The following is a 6,066-nucleotide window of genomic DNA, read 5'->3' on the forward strand; positions in this document are numbered from 1 at the left end:
GGCCGGGGACGAGGGAAGGAGAGACAGAAAGAGAAGGGGATGGCAAGAGCAAGACAGAGACCTCTGGGAAAGCCAGACAGTGAAGACAGCAGGCTACCCGAGGCTGAGGATCTGAGCACACTGTCTCCTGCCTGGGGGGGAGGCTCCATGCAGCCCGCAGCATTCTGGGAGCCACTGAGGGCCTCAGGACCCCAGACCTGCTTGTGCTCCATTCCCATCCCAATCCCATCTCACCTCCAGCCGCCGGTTCTGGTTCCTGATGAGAACATCCCCAGCCCACCTTCCCTGCCACTCATCCCACTCCCTTCCCCTTCACGCGACTCAGACAAGCTCCCAGACACCTTTCCAAAACCCACCCTCCTTCCTTTGCCCCTGCAAGGCCCCCACTCTGGAATGCCCTCCCCTCCTAACACATCCCTATCCCTTAAGCCCAGATCAAATGTCACCTCTTCCAGGAAGCCTTCTCTGAATGATTCCCCAGGGAAGCATTGTGATGCCATTGCTGATAACAGCAACCAAAGCCCAGTCATGCCAGTCCCAGAACAACCAGGAAAGAAAGAAAGAAATCATTTTTCCCCTCCCCAGTAAGGCAGGGTATCCCCTTCTGGGCCCCACCGAGCTGCCAACAACTGTCACACACGAGGCGGGTGCCAGCCTCCCTCTCTCTCAGCGCTGACCACGCTACCTGTGTTTGCCACTGTTCTAACTGTTTGACATACTTGACCTGTGCTGACCTTATTAAGCCCAGCCTGTCTGCACCCTGGCATTTGGATTGCTTGTCTGGCCCTAATAACAATCCCTGTGTCACCTCTATCCTGGTGCTTTGCACACTTGGCCAAGGCTCATGGCTGTGAAAGCAGCACATCACCCTACCTAGGTTCCTGTTCCTAGAGCTCTGAGCCTACACACTTTCTGCCCACATGGATGAAAATCCCAGCACTCAGCATGCTGCCTGCATCCGCCTCTGTTGGGTCACCCGGCACACCTTCGTCAACTGGACTGTGAGCCCCACAAGGGCAAAGATCTGGTCTTTGTCTCCCACCCCCTCACCACCCCGGGAACTAGGACAGCTTCTCGCTTAGCCAGGGTTCATTTGCACTGAATTTGATCTATTCCTGTCCCACAAAAGAGGGATTATGTTGTGAGGTTCCAGTAATGATTTCTTTATTTCTTTCCTGGTGGTTCCGGGACCGGCATGACTGGGCTTTTGTTGCTGCTATCAGTAATGGCATTGCAGTAATTCCTCAGAGTCCCAGGCTGGTGGGGGCTGTGGGTCGGGCATTGGGAAAGGAATGAGGTTTCCTCCACTCCCTTGTCCTATGCCCAACCTTTATTGACTCATTTTCAAGCCATTTAGTGGGGTTGTTTACATATCCAATACATGTATTTAGTGTAAACATTTTTTTTAATTCTGAAAAATACCAAGAAGATGGTGAAAGTCACCTGTGATCACACCACCAAGAAACACGTACTGTTGATGCATTTCCTTCCAGTATTTTTTTCTAGAAAAAGAAATTGTCTGCTAAAAAATAGAAGAAACGGTTTCCCTTTTCACTTACTTCCGTTGGTTTGTCTGCATTGTTTTGTGACGGCTGCCTGGTGGCCCACTGTTTATTTAATAAATCCCATCACTGGATGTTAAGGCGGGTCCCAATTCCAGGTAATGCTGCAGTGAGCATCCTCACAGTTCTCTGTGCTCAAACCACTAGCCAGTTCCATTGGCAGAACCTCCACTGACCCTGGGTCAATGGGGATGATCTTCCTAACAACATACTTGACGTCAGAAACAGCCCAGTCCTCACTGCATAAGAACTGAGCCCCCTCCGCTGTAAGCAAAGGTCATCACAACCAGCCTGGCCACAGCATCATGGAGCCCAACATCTTTATTCTACAGCTGGGGAGACTGAGGCCCAGAGAGAACCGACTTATCCAAAATCATCCCAAAGGTAGTAACAAACTCCATGTCATCTAGGGATTTTCTCACCACTCCATTATCTTTAATATTTTGCAAGAAAATCCATAATCTCTAACAAGGATGCTGGGGGGATGTAGCAAGGATGAAGCATCTGTGTCTGCTCACGGCCAACATTGTTAATCAATCACCACACTGTCTTCTGCTGAGCCCAGACCCTTGAGAGCTTCAAGAGCCGTCACCAGGCAGCTGAAACTGGCACAAGAGAAAATTCTTCTACCATGCTGGTGGAGCATCTTTGGTGCCAACAACTGAGGACCTGAGCTTCTTCAGGAGTGGCTTGAATTCTTGCTTTCCTTGTTTCTTTCGAGCCAGTGACAGTTGGCAAGGCCTCTGATTTCCATCTGTCCGCGTCATCAGAAACTCTCTCTGGTTTTCCGCATGACTGCAGTCTTCCCAGGAGAGCTGGGCCCTCATTCCGGCTGGAGATGGTCGGGCAGGCTGGGCCAGTGCGCAGGGCGTGGGCTCTCACTTCAGACGGAAACGGGTCCCAGTCCTGGCCCTCTGCTTTATGGTTGTGGGACCTCGGGCAAGTCAATTCCCTTCTCCAAGACCTACTTCATCTGGAAAATGGGAGGATAAAACCCCTATTCTCTCCTCTCTTGGCCTCAGTTTGGTGATCTGTAGAATGGAGATGATCTTTTCCACTCTGCCATCTTGCTGCGTCTGAGCACCCAGCTTTGATCAAATTATCTCCCCACCCCTAACCGAGGCTTCTGTGGATGGGCTTAGTGGAAAGGGCAGAGGAGGTGTGTGTTCTCTCCCTGCACTTCCCTCTCCTTCCTGCGCTCGCTCTCTCTCTCTCTCTCTCTCTCTCCCCGCCCCCCCACCCCCAATCCAGAAGGAAGAAAAGGGGCAGGAGAATTTTCCTTTGACAGATATTGTTGCCAAGTAGCTCCCAACTCTCTGGGGAGCCCAAAAAATGTTGACAGCCAAGTCTTGTCAGCACCTTCAAGGAGGTATTCTTACCTCCCTGTGGGGCTTCTTGAGCTGCACCCCCCACACCAGGGCAGAGCCCCTTCAATGTAACTGTCCAGCAGGCCACCCCAGCCACTCCCAGCCCCTGGTTGCCTAGCATCCTCTCCAGGTGGTGATACTAGGAAGGACTTCAAGCAGCCCTAGACTGAACTCCATCTTGCAGGATCCACACCTGGCCCTAAGAAAACAAACACAGACACACACACACACACACACACACGCGCGCGCGCGTGCTTTGACCCTGCCCAGAGGAAACAGATAGCAGTAATTTTTCACTTACAGAAGTCACTTTGCCCAACATGACTTCAGCTCATCAGGAGACACAACCCAGTCCATTGCAAGCCCCAACTCCGGGGGACACAACCCTCAAGCCCCCAAGTGGTCCCCAAAAAGGTCCTTCCTGCTAGGCCTGCAATGAGGCCCAAACACCTCCTGCCCTTCTCCCTGGGAGAGAAGGAGGGACCACAGCTATCTTCCAAGAAATACCTCTGCGACCTTCCTGTCCCTTCTTGGCCCTTTTGTTTCCTTAATGTGGGTCAGGGCCCCTGCGTGAGAGGCCCAGGAGCTCTGCAACTGGTTTTCAGCCACTGCTTGAGCTGTGGCCCAGGCCCTCTCCCTGGTATACAGCGTCTGGGAAATCATGGTGCCTAGAGCAACACTCCAGTTTTCAGACTCAGTTCCAGTAAATGCTAGTAAGGACACCCTCAGTGTGCAGCAAAAAGAGCCCTGCCTTAGACAGGGTGGCCCCCTTGTCCCCCCAAGGAGGCAACACGGAAGCTGAGACTTGGTGAATAAGAAGAAGCCAGAATGAGAGCTGGAAGGAGAGCACTCCTGGGAGAAGGCCAGCGCGTGCACAGGCCCTGGGGTGGGAGTGAGAAGAGGGAGGGATGAAGTAGAGAGAGATGAGGACTGAAAGGGGGCCAGCAGCCAAACATGCTGGGAAGAGGACATCCGGGCCAGGTGGAGCAGCAGTCAGGCAGCTTTATGCAGATGTTGCCTTCTTTTTTGTGTGTGTGAGACAGAGTCTTGCTCTGTCACTCGGGCGGGAGTGCAGCGGCGCGATCTCGGCTCACTGTAACCTCACCCTCCTGGGTTCGGTGATTCTCCTGCCTCAGCCTTCCGAGTAGCTAGGTCTATAGGCGCATGCCACCATGCCTGTCTAATTTTTCTTTTTTAAATATTTTTAGTAGAGACGGGGTTTCACCATGTTGACCAGGCTGATCTCAAACTACTGAGCACAGGTGATCCACCGGTATCGGCCTCCCAAAGTGCCAGGATTACAGGCATGGATTTACCACTTGCTGAATTCTCTGATGTTCCAAGCATTTCTCATGACCTTATGAGACCCTCAGAATAGCCCCATTTTACAGTGGAGGAGACAGTCTCATAGAGAAGCAGCAATTTTCCCAAGGCTGATGGCTGTCAGTACAGGAGCAGGAATCTGAGCCGTGTCTGTCAGCCTCCACAGGCTTCCTCCTGCCCTCCTGCGCTTCTTCCCAGACAGGGCATGATTCACTTTTCAGAGGGGTGAAGACGGTACTCCAGAAAGAGGACACAGCACAAGCAAAGACCTGGGAGCTGAAGAGAGGTGGAGCCAAGGCCAAGAGACCCCAGCAGCCTGAGGAGGGGCCACGCGGTACTGAGGGCAGGTGTGGGGTCTGGGGCCCATGGGCCTGCAGAGATGCAGCCAGCCTTGCTGTCCCAGCACGTGGCAGGAAGCAGGAGCTGATGTGGTCCCAGGCCCTGGCACTGAGCCCCAGCACCCCACAGAGGGGCATTGTCCACGGGCAGTGGGCATGGCCAGCTGGGAAGCCAAGCAGGGGCATTTGCCTCTCTGGAGATGTGCCCAAGGGATTGGCAGGGTCCTCCCGGGAGCTCTCTCGAAACACTTCACCTTTAGGTGTTCAGGGCTTTTGGTGTGTTTGCAAACATGGCCGGACAGCAAACGCTCTTCACCTTGTTCTTCTTGTCAAAAAGCAGGAAGAGGAGACCAACCAGGGCCTGGCCACATACTTTGTGACCTCAGGACACTTGCTTTCCCTGTCTTGTCCACTGCAGATGGAGACAGGATTCAACAATGGCCACCCCAGCTCTAAACCACAATTCCATGCTTCTAGACCGAAACCAGGTAGCAAGGATAATTCCCCAGATGACATCAAGAACCATGTTGGTGTCGCCATTGCCTCCAGTGCTAAGTTGAAGTCTCTGGGGAAAGGCAGTGTGGCCATGAAGAGGGTCCGGTCTGGACTAGATGATCGGGCTCAGGTCCCAAAGCTGGAATCCCCGGTCATGTGACCTTGAGCAAGTCAGTCGCCTCTCCGAGCCTCAGGTGCCCTCTGTAACATTAAGGCTGCTGACATCCACCTCTGGGTGACTGTGCAGGCCGCATGAGCCAAGGTCTGGGCCCAGGTGGTGGATGACAGGGTCCTGCTGGGCTCTGACATTTGTCCTTTCGGTTCATGGTCATCCCTCCTTATTCTTTTGGTCCACAGGTGCTCATGGAGGTTCCTAAAGATGCAGACAAGGTAGAGCAATTCCAATTGCTGTGGAAAGAATGAATGAAGAAATGAATGAATGAATGAATGAATGAATGAATGAATGAATGAACGAACGAATGAAATGAAAGCCCATGCTAAGCGCTGTGTAGGCATTCACTTCAGCTCATGCTCTTAGCAACCTATAAGGAGGAGCTACTATTATCCCCATACTACAGATGAGGTCACTGGGGCCCAGAGAAGTGAAGTACCTTGCCCAAGGGCACACAGCAAAGCAGTGGCAAAAATAGGATTCAAATCTATTCTCCTGGGTGAATTAATGGATGGAAATGTGTATCTCTGATGCATTTAGGAGTAAGGGGTGGGTAAGGCTACTCCTTCCTTTTCCCAATTTGATTATCTGGACTAAACAATTGTTGTAATCCCTCTACAAAGGCTCATCCTATTATAAGCAATAATAATATTAACAGCAATGGCCACTCACATTTACGGAGTGCTTATTCTGCTATATGCACTGTGCTTCTCTCAGCCTGGACCTTCCTTTCTCCAAACCTCAGGAAGCTGGAGTCCCAAGGCTGCCTCCGGGCGGGGCTGTGGTTCACCAGAAGCCACAAATATTTA

Source organism: Rhinopithecus roxellana, chromosome 13 (assembly GCF_007565055.1).
Source record: "Rhinopithecus roxellana isolate Shanxi Qingling chromosome 13, ASM756505v1, whole genome shotgun sequence".
Classification (NCBI taxonomy): Eukaryota; Metazoa; Chordata; class Mammalia; order Primates; family Cercopithecidae; genus Rhinopithecus; species Rhinopithecus roxellana.